The following is a 15,918-nucleotide window of genomic DNA, read 5'->3' on the forward strand; positions in this document are numbered from 1 at the left end:
CCCTAATGCTTTGGATCTAACTTTTCAGTAATTATACATGTAATAAACATTTTCCAAAGCATGAAGCCTAAACTAGCATGCAAGGTGATATTTGAATCATAAAAACTAGTTAGAATATTACCTTGTGTAGTAGCTTGAATAACTTGGCCTCAAGAAAGCTTAGCACCCCAAGTGTGATGCCTCAAATGGAATCACAAAACACCAAGGTGTAACCAATTTTGTACCTATATATATATATATATATATATATATATGTGTGTGTGTGTGTGTGTGTGTGTGTGTAGAATAGCCCATGACCCATCCATTGATTTGGATAAACACTTCATGAATTAATCCATAAGCCCGTCACAAATCAAACCATGGATCTTTAGCCCGATTCATATGTATCATTTTAATTAGTCTCTCTTGATCACTATATAAATTAATTCTTAATCAATACTGATTAAATAATATGATTCCTCAATTAATATATTATACTTATGATATATTAATAAATCATAAATAACCTCTTACTCAAATATCCTTCCTAAAATATTGCTTTGATGAATGCAACCCAAATGGACCATGCTACTATCGGTTCAAGTACATACCAATTATAGCTATGGGTTTAGACACCTTTTCCAACAGTCTCCCACTTGGATAAGTCTAATAATTGTAATTGCCAATGTAGCTTAAAATCTGATTAGCAATCGTAGCTCTCAAAAAACCGCTGCTGAACTCTGACGCGTCCATTAGATAAGTGATCATATAATCCTCTGTTCTACAAGATATCATGCAAAAAAATACATGGAACATAGTCATACTTATTATTCTGCAGTTTGTTTCCTGATTTCCAATTTGTCTGACATAGAACTTAATTGAACACATCAATAGAGTTCTGCCCGGGTCGGGCACATAAGTCAAAACAAAATCATCGAGGGGCCTAAGATATCGCTTTTAATCCTCTTAGGAGAAAAGGAACAGATAAACTTCGACTTATATGCTTGTACTAACTTTTCATTGAATCATACATAACAATACGTTTTATAACATCGATTTACTGATGCATTTTCGCACTATTAATGTACAATCAACAAATAATCGCCAACTCATATATCTTGGTTTGAAGATTATACAATATTACCGTCTCACAATCACTCATGATAAATTCCATGAAGTGATATGTGAGTGTGGGTTTATTCCAATACTCAAATCTAATTTTAAGAGTACTCATGAATTTTTGTAGCAATCTTTTGCTATGTCTAACACCTTAGACAATCATACAAAAACCCATTCATGACAGTCTTCTTTCAAGACCTACTTCCAAAGTATGATTGACTGTGGATAGTTTGAATAATATTATTATTCTGGAAGTCAAAACATGCAAAATGAAACAATAGTAAATAATTGACATAAAATAGTAACATTACTTATAAATAAAAAACACCTTTTATTCAATCATCAAATGTCAATTACATTTTAACTATTACAAGTTTCTGAAATTCTATCTAATCATTAAAACTAATATCGTCCTTTAGCCCGACACTACTAGCGTGGCACAAGTACTTAACCCTACTCAGTCCCTTCGTAAGGGGATCTACTGGATTCTCTTCTGACGATACCCTCTTAACCATGAGGAGTCCCTCTTCTACTTGATGTCTTATGAAGTGATACCTTATGTTGATGTGTCTTGATCTGCTATGATCTCTTCGTTCCTTGGATAAGGCAACCACATAATTGCTATCACAGAAAATCTCCATGGGCTCCTTTATAGTCGGTACAACTCCAATGTCTCCGATGAAGTTCTTCAGCCATATCTCCTCCTTCGATGCTTCACTTGCTGCTATATACTCTGATTCACACATTGAATCAACTACAGTCTCCTATTTGGAACTTTTCCAAGTTATTGCTCCTCCATTTAGGGTAAATATCCAGCCCGACTGAGAGCGGAAATTACCTTTGTCGGTCTGAAAAGCTGACATCACTATACCCTACCACTCTTAAGTCATCACTCCCACCAAGGGTAAGGATCAAGTCCTTAGTCCTTCGCAAGTACTTAAGAATGTTCTTTACCGCAGTCCAATGAGCTTTACCAGGGTTCCCTTGATATTTGCTAACCATGCTCAAGGCAAAAGCTACATCATGGCGAGTACATGTCATAACATACATGATCGAGCCAACTGCAGAAGCATATGGTATTCGAATCATTTATGCTATTTCAACATCAGTACTCGGACTTTGAGTCTTACTCAGTCTGACATTGCTTTGGATAGGTAATTCTCCTCTCTTGGAATCTTGCATGCTGAAATGTTTCAACACCTTGTCCAAGTAGGTACTTTGACTAAGTCCTATTAGTCTTTTACTCCTGTTTCTCAATATCCTTATCCCTAGAATGTCAGCTGCTTCTCCGAGGTCCTTCATAGTGAAACACTTCCCAAGCTAGGATTTAACCTCCTGCATGATTGGGATGTCATTTCCAATGAGCAGTATGTCATCCACATACAACACGAGAAAGCTAACTATACTCCCACTAGCTTTCACATACACGCAGGACTCATCCTCACTTCTCGAAAAGCCAAAATCTTTGATTTTCTAATCGAAACAAAGATTCCATCTGTGAGATGCTTGTTTTAATCCTTAAATGGATTTCCCAAGCTTATACACTCTATTAGGGTACTTTTCATCGGCAAAACCCTCTGGTTGATTCATTTAAACATACTCAGCCAACTTCCCATTGAGGAAAGCAGTTTTGACATCCATTTTCCGTATTTCATAATCATGAAATGCAGCTATGGCTAGCATGACCCTTATAGATTTAATTTTGGCCACTGGTGAAAAGGTCTCATCATAGTCAACTCCAGGAGTTTAAGTATAGCCCTTCGCAACCAATCCTGCCTTATAAGTGTGTACTTTCCATCCATGTCAGTATTCTTCTTGAAGATCCATTTGCACCCGACTGTCTTACAGCCTGGTATATTGTCAACCAAGTTCCAAACTTGATACATACACTGAATCTTGTTGTCCATTGCCTCTTTCCATTTAGCAGACTCGGGGCCTGCCATGGCTTCCTTATAGTTGTTAGGCTCATCTAACTTTACTCGTGTGCTATCACTAATAAATGTATCACCTTCAGAAGTAATATGGAAACCATAAAACTCAGGAGCCTGCCTAACTCTACCAGAACGCCTCAGAGGTAAGGACTCGTCAATTGGTTCAACAGGAGTTTCCTCCTCGGGTTGAGTGCTAGTGTTTGAGGTTCCTTCATCACTTAACTCTTGAAGCTCTTCAAGGTCAATTTGCCTCCCACTGTCCCCTTGGCATATGAGTTCTCTCTCGCGAAAGACTCCTTTCCTCGCAACAAAGACAACATTGTCACTTGGTCTATAAAAGAGATATCCAAAGGATTTCTATGGGTAGCCAATGAAAATACATCGCTGTGACATCCCCAAAATCTCGGCCAGAAAAGACCGATTTCATTTATGCTTTTAAAATAATTTCAGAGTAAATCCTTTTGATTTGAAAGAGTTGCGGAATTTGTTCCCAAAAACAAAACATGATAAAACAATGTTTACCAAAGCATTTCATAAAAGAAATGTATTTTATATAATCAAAACTCGGGGTGTCATGTTCCGATACAGACCAATAAGCATAAACGATAACATTACAAGTCATTTAACAAATATATACATATACAGACTTGTAAACAAAACAACTTGATGGTTCATCCATCTTATGCCCTCGCGCCACTTCCTGTAATACAAATAAAACTGAGTGGGTCAGGCTTGGGAGCCTGGTGAGCATATAGGGTTTTCAACCCACAATAAATAATCATATTTAATTTCCACCAACCAACAATAACCCAATTACCCATTCCCGTTATTCTCACTTTATGTCCCTAAAACAACTAACATAAGGGACCTAGTCTAAGAATATTTCATCGGGGCGACAACACATGCTTCGGGGGTTCCTCGGCAATATAAGTCAAATAAGGCAACCATGAGGGGGATGGAGTACAGCGAATGAACACCCAAGTTCATTAATACCTACAGGTGGCGAACTTGCTAATGTTTCCACAAGACTGTCTAGAATAGCCCGTGGTCGTCATCTAAACTCCGCTAGATGACTAAATCAAACAACAACGAGGCCTCTCATCTGTTTATTACACACCAACTATCTACCCATGTTCTACCCAACATATTAATAGATAAAAATATACAATTTTATACATAGTTTAAAAACCTGTATAGCATGCTTTAATCAACACATAATCCACATAACAGATGAGGCACACACACACATAACACATATCTCATAGAGAATAAATCATATCTATGAGATAGAAGAGAGTGAATATACATTCACACATATAACAACAAAATATATACACATAGCACGTATTTTATATAAAATACTTTATAATAATGTGATGGAAGAAGGTAACTACACACTCACACCTATAAACAACAATATACTTAATACACTCAAACCATACTTGTATTATTATCGTGTTTATGAAAGGTAGTATACACTCACTTGATCAGAAGATGATCGGATAGCACTACGACTTGCAGAAGTAATAATCCTCAGCAGATCTGAAAGATCTTCACAAAAATCGAACTTCTCGCGGGCAGAGCTTCGGCTCGAGAACCGCACTTCTCGGGATCTTCGGGATCTCGGGACTTGCCTCGGGGCTTGAGAATAATACCGGGGCTTCGGGGTATTTCTGGCACGCAAAACGATGCAAAACGGGAGAGAGAAAAGAGAAAATGAACAAAAGAATCGGCTGCCTTCGGATCCTATTTATAGGAGGCTGGAGCCTCGGAGTACGTGGGGCGTACTGCTTCCGAAATCGTCACTGCATGCGTCATCCGAGCCACTTGTTGCGAGTGTCGACACCTTCAGTGTACGCGGGGCGTACACGAGTACGCGGGGCGTACTTTGGATCGGATTGCTGACTCTTCTTCGGATAATGCCGGATTTAAAGATTTAATTTAAATATAAAATATTTAATAAACTTCGGAAATTCATATCTTCTTCATACGAACTCCGTTTTCGACGTTCTTTATATCCACGCGAAGGTGAGACTACGCTCTACAACTTTCGTTTAGACTCCGTCGGCTAATTTCGACTTTATTTTTATTATTTATTTTTAATAGGCCGCGACAAAAAAACTTCGTTATAAATTCATAACTTCTTCGTTTGACGTCCGTTCTCACCTAACTTTTTTTATCGCTTTGATACCAACAACGAGACCTTCGATCCTCATTTAGATTGCTTCGGCTAAAAACCGCTCGATCTCAAATCGAGTATTTCGGGCTGCACACTGCTAAGCTGAAACTTCGATAAATCATAACTTCCTCATACGAAGTCAGATTTGGGCGTTCTTTATATATTCGGAAACCTCGTTTCAACTACTACAACATTTACCAAAGATATAAAGTTTATTTTACACTTAAATTTCGACGCTTATTTTTATTCTTAATTAATCAAACCACATAATTAAGCAATTAAGCACAAAACACATAATACTCAAATAATACAATCTTATTATTTCAAACCGGGTTACAAAGGTTAACCTAGACTATTACATTCCACATTCCTTAAGATAGTCGTGGAACTCGATACTAAGATACTCTCCTCCTCGATCGGATTGAAGAATCTTTATCTTCCTGCCCAGTTGATTCTCCAATTCTTGCTTAAACTCTTTGAACTTCTCAAAGGTTTTTGACTTATGCTTGATTAAGTAGACATAGCCATATCTGTTGTAATCATCAATAAAAGTCACATAGAAGTAGTTGGCATCCCTTATGGAGGTTCTGAAGGGTCCACACACATGTGTGTGTATGAGATCCAACAGACCCTCACCCCTTGCACAAGTGCCAGTGAAGGGTGACTTTGTCATCTTTCCAAGTAAGCAAGATTCACAAGTGTCGTCTGACTTTAAGTCAATTGACTCCAACACTCCATCCTTTAGGAGTTGAGCTATGCGCCTCTTGTTAGCATGTCCAAGACGACAATGCCATAAGTATGCTTTATCCAAATCATTAGAAGAATCAATATGCAACACATTATTTACTAAGTTATCTACAACCATAGCAGTTTCATATATGCCATTGCAATGTATTGTGTCACACCCCCGAACCAGACGGTGAAAACATCTGGGGTTTCTGTGTGACTTCATCCTTGTAGTATCATCACATAATACATAATTGAAACATAAGATGATCATTATCACACATCTAATATAACAACATACATTGTTTACGTCGAGTATTGTGTTTAAATATTACATGCCAAAATAATTAAAGTATGATGAAACAAAATATAACCAAACATCCTTTAGATTGTTCAGCCCAACCTGCTTCAACGGTTTCCTGAGAATACAAGTTAATTTAAAAAAAAAGGTCAACATGAAGATGTTGGTGAATTCATAAGCATGTTTGAGAAAATGATTTTTATAACTTGTAATCACAAAAAAATCCTGTATTTTCTTAAAATAGTTTAGTATGTTTGTGTCCGATCTTGTATTAATGCATGTGTGTTATTGTTTAATAGAATTCCAAAAGTGAATGAAGAGAATGTAAAGAGAATGCCCCCAAACAACCCTATGTTGCCTGTAAAAGAAAATGCTGGTATATCAGCCCCCGAGATTGAGTACCGACGCGAGTATGTTCCCGAGTAATCCAAAGAGAAAAGAGAATGGTCTCCCATAAATTTCATAATGTTAATTCCTCTAAGTGAGTCGTTATAACCATACTAGATAATGACAATTTCATCTGTCTTGGCGTTTATGGACGCCAACGGAAAATAGAACAAAGTTTTCGTCACCCTAGACTGGTGTAGTCTAACTGTAGCGAACAGCTCAAGTGTGGGGTGTCATCCCTGTATAGATCTATACACAAACCCCCGCTCTCCCTCCAAGAGACTCTGGTTATAACTATAGGCTACGATCGTACACTCAATAGCTGTCAACCGACACGTCTCACTAGATCCTTAATCAAATTTACGCGAAGAGAAACATATAAAACACATTCCAGGCCCAATGAACCATGTAAGTGAACAACTGAGGCTCACTAAACATGTAAGTCATTTCCAGGCCCGAAAGTAATGAGATTTATAACATGGGCCCAAAATATATGTAAAAGGACAACTAGGGTCCATTTCACATGTAAGGTATTTACAGGCCCAAATAGCACGCAAAGAGTATCCAAGGTCCGTCGAGCATGTTAATGAGTCAATGAGGCCCAATAAACTTATAAAGAGTATTCAGGACTTATCAAGCATATAAATCGGCCACTAAAGTCCAATAACATGAGAATGACAAAATTAGCATGTTTGTTATTATTTTGCTAGTATTAGCTCAATTATTTACTAAAATGGCTTAAAAGACCCATTTTTTTGTAAAAATGACATTCTTGGCCCATTAAACCAAAAATTTACAATTAAGGCACAATTTTAGTAAAAATAATATTTTAGGCCCCTTTTTAGACAAAACTTGCATTTAAGGCTAGTTTTTATAAAAATAACATTTTTAACTCACTTTTGTCAAAAATATCATTTTTGGCTTGATTTTTATAAAAATATATATATTCGGCCCACTATAGATAATTTCATCTTTTTGGCTCAAATTTTTATATTTTCACAACTTTAACCCTTCTTGTCAAAAATTTACATTTTTGGCATAACTTTCTTGAAAATGACATTTAAGCCCATAAAAAATCAAAAATTACAATTTGTGGGCCCAAAACCGTGAGAAGCCCAAACAAGGCCCATTTATGAAAATGTTTACATTTTTAGACCTTGTAAGGTCTCAAATGTCGAGATTAGCCATGTTTATCAAACATTTCCTTTTGAGCCCCTTACTAGTCGTGAGTTACATAAATAACCCATACTTTTGTCATTTTGTTGATTTTAGCCCCTTTCATGAGTTTTTCTTAGCTTCAAGTAACTTAAATGTATTTTAAACCTTTTTCTTATAAGATGAGTTGAAATGAGTGTTATTTCAAACCAATATCATCATCTTTTAGTAGATCTTTAAGTCCATGAAGTTTATAACACATAAACATATATATAACTAGGAAAACACACAAAATCATGCATACACACATAGATCTACACAAAACAACTTGTATTCTCCCCCAAAACAAAGTAAAAATCGAAAATTGGGGTATGAACTCACATTGCTTTGAAGTTTTTGGTTTTTGGTGAGGGAATGAGAAGATCTCGACCCTAGATGTGTTCTTGAGAAGATTTTCGAACTTAGGAAGTTCTAGGAAGCATGATTCACGAAAAACATGTGTTTAGGAGGAGTGATTAAGCTTAAAATGAAGTATATCAACTTGAGTTTGTATGATCTTACCACAATGTGAAGCTTGAAGTGATCTTCTTGAAAACACACCTAATACTCACGAATTTCTTAAGAGGTAGAGAGTGGAAAAGTGTTGAAGGTTGAGAGAAAAGGTGTTGAATTAATTGGTGAGTGAGGTTGGAGAAGGAGAGAGGCTGAGAGTTAGAGAGAGATAAGAGAGGGGAGGGTTGACTTATAAAGAGTGTGATTTGAGGGTTGCATGGATACATGCACTCTTTCATGGATATTCACTAGATATTATTGAGGAGTCAACTCTCTCCTTCCCTCCTATTTGTTTTTTTTGTTGTTGGGCTGAGTATAAAGGAAAAGGAAGAGAGAATTAAAGAGTTTGGGCCCTTTCTTGATTTAGTTCGAATTTAGGAGGCCCAAGATGAAGATTTTCGGTCCATTGGGCCCTTATGAGGGTTCACGACCCAATGAAGTCCAATAATATAGTTTACGGCCTATTAGGGCTTATGAAATCATTTAAGGCCCATCATGGCCCACTAGAGATAAGATGAATCATTTTAGGCCCACATGACCCAAAATACTTTAGTTTCATGGATGTGGGTCTAATTAGAGACCAAATAGGGTTCCTTGGCCCAAAATAGCAAATTGAAAGTTTACTGGTCCATTAGGCCCAATAAGAGGATCCTAGTCTATAATAAACTTGAACCGGGATTTTTAGGGTTTTCAACCCATAGTTGACTATATGAGATGTATTGTATTAGGTTTTGAACTTCAATCAGGAGTTTGGATTCAAATGGATGATTTAATTTTAGCATATAGCATGATATTCACTTAGAGTACAAGTCTTACAATAGTTGATGTTTACATGAAAATAGAATCTCCTAGCTAATAATACTGGTTGTGACATACTGCTTCAAAATAAAATACACCATTATAATAAACAATAGTACTACAAATTTCATTATTAAAAGAAAAGGTAAAACCTTGTTCATACAAACTATGAAAGGAAATAATATTCATCGCCATATTAGATGAGTAGCAACAATTATTCAACTCTAATTTTAAACCATTACTAAGTAATAAAGAGTAAACTCCAATCTTGGTGACAGATGACTTTCCCCTATTCCCCATGATTAAGTTCATCTTCCTGTGCTCCACATCCCTACTTCTTTTTAGTCCCTGCAAATTAGAACAAACGTGAAGACACATCCTGTATTAAGGACCCAAGAATTAGCATGTGATGAGTTATTAGATAGAATAGTATAAATACCTGCAAAGGAGAGTTGGATCTTCCCATCCATTATGTCCTGCAAGTATTTCAGACAGCTTCATCTCGAGTGCCCTTTTTTCATGACAATGGAAGCACTCGGCTTCATTTGGATTGGAAGAGGGTGTGACAGAACCAACTTTGGTTCCACTGGAAGAGGATCTAGCATGGGACTTTCCCTTATAACTCTTGGAAGGAGTCCTCCTCTTCTTTCCCTTTCCATGTCCAATTGCCAGGACATGGGTAGTTGCAATAGGAGTAGATACAACAAATTTGCCTTTCAAACTGCTTTCAGCAGTTGTCAACAGACCTTGAAGTTTTCTTAGAGTGACCTCCTCCTTGTTCATAGGATAGGTCATACGAAACTGATCATAACAAGGAGGCAAAGAGTGTAGAATAATGTCTATGGCCAACTCTTTATCGAAATTAACATTCAATTTCAGCAAGCGGTCCACAAACCTTTGCATCTTTTACAAGTGGGCTGTGATGGACTCTCCATACTTCATTTTGGTCGTGATCATGGAGGCAATGATCTCATACCTATCCCGCCGAGCACTTTGATGGTACCTTTCCATCAAGTCCTGGTGCATTTCATAAGGATAAAAATCCTCATATGACTTTTGGAGCTCAACAATCATGGTAACTATCATTATACACTACACTTTGGTCGCGTCCCTCTCATGGGTTTTGTACTCAACAATCTGTTCGAGAGCAGTAGTGGATTCATCAATATCCCTAAGCTCTTTATCAAGGACATATTCTTTGTCCTCATAACGAATTTCCATTCTTATGTTTCCAATCCAATCATGAAAATCCGATCCATCGAAGATGACCCTCCCACATAAGTTCATGAGGGAGAAAGAGCCGGAAGGGATTGTGCTGCAAGCATTGTTTGAAGTAGACATCTGAAAAGAAACACAAAGTTTAGATTAGATAATGATCCTTAATATAACATCCAAAATGAGATATTAAGGCTAGGACCTAACACAATATTTTACAATTCGGAAGAGGGATGTCGTAATCCAATTGCAAAATATTTGAAGGTAGGTAAATGACGATTTGCCAACTTCCAACATGAAAAATGAAATTGAATATTAGGTTTTAAATGAATTGAAATTCCTAGATTCTTTTGAGATTCATTGAACTCTTCAATGGCATGTTTGAATCTCGATTATGCCCTTCAAGTTTGTGACTGGGATACCGAGGATCAAAGAAGGTGTGAATAACCATGCAAATTAGCTTGGTACTCTCGATGTTACAAATTACCCAATCAATGTGCCCTTTAACCACACATGCTCCATTGATCCATGATTAAGACCAAGCTACCCTTTGTCACACATTTTCAGTCCCAAATTAGTGTGTCGGTTAATCACACATGCTCCACTACCGACTTAACAAGGTGCAAAGTGCAATTTCATGGAATAGCACCATTTTCACATTTTTCCTAAAGTAACTAAGATTGAGAATTTATAAAAGTTTAGTTACTTTAATAATTTTCATTATACTTATTAATGAGAATTAGTGTCCTATCCTACTCGTTTGGCTAACGACCCTCCACCAGTCAAGGAAGCGGTGGGTGAGAGTGGACATCCATTAAACCACCATTTAATAGGCAGTAACCTTATACCCCCTTATAGACCGTCTTCGTGAATGAGGCCTACTAACGTTAAGGCTGACTTGTCTGATACATATATATATAAGTATTAAACTTTAATATTATAATAATATAAGGTTTGACTTTTAAACTTTTAAAACTCTAGGGTTTGGAATGAAAGTTTCATTAATGTAACTTTTCAAGTTCCAAAACTTGAGGGCAAGTTTTGTAACTTGTCAAGACTTTTGAAATTCATAACTTATGAACTTTTATGTTCCTTGAATGAGACCTTTCCAATTCAAAACTTATGTACAAGTTATGAAACCTTCCAAGACTCTTACAATTCTATAACTTACTTTAGTTAATGGTTTCATAAATGAGGACTTTTCATGTTCCATAACTTGAGGACAAGTTATGGAACTTAATCAAGAACACACATAGATAAAATTAACTAATCCAATTAAGATAGGATGATTGTTTACCAAATTTACCTAATTTGTTCATGTTTCATGATAACTTCAAATTTTACAAATAACTAGTATTTACCAAAAATCTAGTAGTTATCTTAGAATTTGACAAAACATCATGTTATTGGAAGGGGATTAACATTACCATATCATTAAAATCAAATTTTATGAACCAAAACAGTTTGTGGTAATGTTCCTAATCCAACTTGTCGAGTGCACTAATGAACTCGACGAGTTCATCATCATAAGGCACCTACTCGTCGAGTTCATATATGGACTCGTCGAGTAGGCCTGGCAGAATCCAAGTTTGCAGTTTTTTTAGCTTTGGAAATTACACAGTTGCATCAATACAATAGAAAACATCCTAGGCTCTGATACCACTACTGGGTTTTATGTACTCTAACATTCCTATAGTGCACATACAACCCTAATGCTTTGGATCTAAGTTTTCACTAATTATACATGCAATAAACATTTTCCAAAGCATGAAGCCTAAACTAGCATGCAAGGTGATATTTGAATCATAAAAACTAGTTAGAATATTACCTTGTGTAGTCGCTTGAATAACTTGGCCTGAAGAAAGCTTAGCACCCCAAGTGTGATGCCTCAAATGGAATCACAAAACACCAAGAACAATTTAGGATGAATATAGAGAGGTTATGGAGACTAGAAATCGGATTCTACTTCTTGGAATACAAGGTGTAACCGATTTTGGACCTAGAGATACATACATACATACATATATATATATATATATGTGTGTGTGTGTGTGTGTATGTGTGTGTAAAATATCATGGGTCATGTGTAACCCTAATCCATACACATTAGCCCATGACCCATCCATTTGATTTGGACAAACACTTCATGAATTAATCCATAAGCCCATCACAAATCAAACCATGGATCTTTAGCCCAACTCATATGCATCATTTTAATTAGTCTCTTTTGATCAGTAAATTAATTCTTGATCAATACTAATTGAATAATATGATTCCTTAATTAATATATTATACTTATAATATATTAATAAATCATAAATAAACTCTTACTCAAATATCCTTCCTAACATATTGCTTTGATGAATGCAACCCAAATGGACCATGCTATTATCTGGTCAAGTACATACCAATTATAGTTATGGGCTTAGACACTTTTTTCAACAGGACTAGCATTAACTGATGCACTAGAATCCAAGACCCAGGATTCTATTGAGTTTTCAACTAAACAAATGAGTGTGTCTCCTTCTAAATCTTCTGCCATATTCATCGCCTTTTGGCCTTTATCTGCCATCAGCTTTAGGCACAAATTTTTGAAATGATCGTTCTCTTTATAGTTCCAACAGGTAATGTCAATCTTATTGTTCTTTCCACCTCTCCTTCTCAACTTTGATCTTCCACTACCCCTATACCCTCTATTGGACTCCCTTCCTTTGTCTCTGATACTCAAAAGACTATTGGGAGCTTCTCCAACACTGTGTGTGCGTACATCCTCACCAAGGATTATATTAAGAATGCCTTCGAATGTCAGCTTAGTACCCCCAACTAAGTTGCTATACATTATCGCTATACTAGACGAACTATTAGGCAATGATGATAATAATAGCAATGCCATGAATTCATCTTCAAATTTAATCTCAACCGACATCAACCTCGATAGGATTAAATTAAATTAATTAGCATGCTCAGTCACTGAGCCACCCTCTTTCATCTTCAGATTTACCAATTGTCAAATTAAGTAAACCTTATTTGTTGCCGAAGGTTTTTCATACATGTTAGATAGAGCGTTGATCAAATCATGAGTCGTCTTCATATTGATAATGTTTTAAGCTACATCCTTTGCCAAGGATAATCTCACCACACAAAGTTCCTTCTGATCTAACAAATCCAATTCCTCTGCTTAATTTCTTTAGGTTCTCTTTCGGATAATGGCTCATATAAATTCTTCTGGTGGATGTAATCTTCAACTTGAAATTTCTAGAAACTAAAATCCTTTCCATTGAACTTTTCGATCTTAACTCTCCCATCCTTATCCATAGCTCCGATACCATTTTATTGGGTAAAAACCAAACAAGTTAAGCACTTCAAACAAATTTCAAACAAACTTTGGTGAAACTTGTGGAATAAAACTTTTGACAAACTTAAATCAAAACTGAACATAATATTTAACGTGGTTCGGTCAAGGCGACCTACATCCACGGGTGAATGATATATGCATATATATATATATATATATATATATATATATATATATATATATATATATATATATATATATATATATAGAGAGAGAGAGAGAGAGAGAGAGAGAGAGAGAGTATTTTATTAAACGTATAAGAACAATTACGATCACACACAAAGTTTACACCTCACTTGAGCTCTAAAAAACTCTTTTCTTGCTAACTACTCCAAAGGATGTGTACTCAACCTCACGATGATTCATCTCTTGAAATTACTGGGTACACGCACTCACAAAGAATAATGAATGGGAATATGAGCCTATTTATAGGCAAGCATGGGAAAACCTAATTCTGATGGGCTAGACCCATCCAAAATTAGCCCATAAAAGGGATGCCTTAATTTTCAACAAATCACAGAATGCCATATGGGCACTTCTAGAATCTTCAACCTCATGAGCATCGTCCATGAGCATCATCAATGAGCATGTTCCGTGAGCATCATCGATGAGCATCTTTCATGAGCATCATCAATGAGTGTCTTCCAAGATCATCGATGAGCATCTTCCACGAGCATCATCCATGATCATCTTCCATCAACATCATCGCATGAGCATCATCCATGATTATCTTCCATAATTGGCTCATCAAGTGATACTGTGACTCATCAAAGGAACACATGTGATGCACCTTGATTATGGAGTGGCACATCTACCTCCAAGGATAGCGCATCTTCATCATGGAGCATCACATGATGCTCTATTCCCTTCCTAGGTCCTCTATACCCCCTTTTAGAAGTTTCGTTCCATTGTCACTTGATCTGTTCCTTTAAAATTATTTACCAGATATTTTTCTCTCTTTGAAATTATTAATTAACATAAACTAATGCTTTTAACATTTATTTTCTCTTCCAATTAATTAGTTATCTCACTTATATTTCTAATTATATAATTACCGTTTTTATTTGTTAAACTTTTTCAAAAAAAAAAATTGAAAAACTAGGCGTTACATCCAAAAACCCTAAGGGATAAAGAATTTTCAAATTTAGATTTATCTACATCACCTTGGAGATGTATTTAGGGATAAAATCAAGACAATTTTTGCCCATAAAACTATGATCAAATTTCTATTTTGCCCATAATTTATACTTTTGTTATTGTTGTAATTATTATTCTTATTGTTATTGTAGAGACCCACCACCTAGCCCCATCTCACCTCATCCATTCCGCTTTATATATGCTATTTTGAGTAGAAGTGGTATTGGTTTAGGAACATTTTACGTATTGAAAGACTACAATGTTATTACATTGTTGATTTATCATCATCATGGATCTACCACTATTGTTCGATGATTCTCGTGTTGCCTTCTTTTTAAGGCTCTAATTTCCTTGAAAATAGATCTTTTAATTCTTCAAGAATAGAAATATATGCAAGGTCATTCCAAACATACCTTGGGTCTAGGGCGAGAGAAACAAATGACTTTAGATGATGAAACTTAATAAAAAAAATCATGTAACTTACGATATATACTTGCAATATATTTTAGATGCAAAACTACAAATAATATATCAAGTTAAACAATGAAAAACAAATAAGTCATACCATCGATGGAATTTAGTTAATTTTTCATTAAATATCATCTTTATGTAAGTTTACCATACCAACGAAGGAATTAATTTAACATTGTCTTAGATGTTTGTCACTTACTAAATGCCCTTATTAGATTTTGTTGATTGTTATTTATAATCACATGTTTTTACAAAGAATGCCTTTACATACTTCTTGCCAATATCTACTATGAATATACTAACCATATAACTACTATAAACAAAAGGATGCACTTTAATAAATAAATTCTTATCCTTTTTAACTCGTGGACTAGCTTGCTTTAAATTAAATTTTGTTATTTTAAAAGAAACTCAAAACTAATCATATCACTTCAAACTTGCATGCTTACCACACAATTCCAATCTATTAATTTAATAAACTATTTCATATAACGGTTTGATAAGAATGGGGTGACATCCGATGATTTTCTTCTTCATTCATAACGAGTTGAACATGTATTTAACTAATTTTAAGCTTGGATATGGGAAAAAATGAAATATATCTAGTTGTTAT

The sequence above is a fragment of the Lactuca sativa genome, chromosome 4, assembly GCF_002870075.4.
Source record: "Lactuca sativa cultivar Salinas chromosome 4, Lsat_Salinas_v11, whole genome shotgun sequence".
Lineage (NCBI taxonomy): Eukaryota > Viridiplantae > Streptophyta > Magnoliopsida > Asterales > Asteraceae > Lactuca > Lactuca sativa.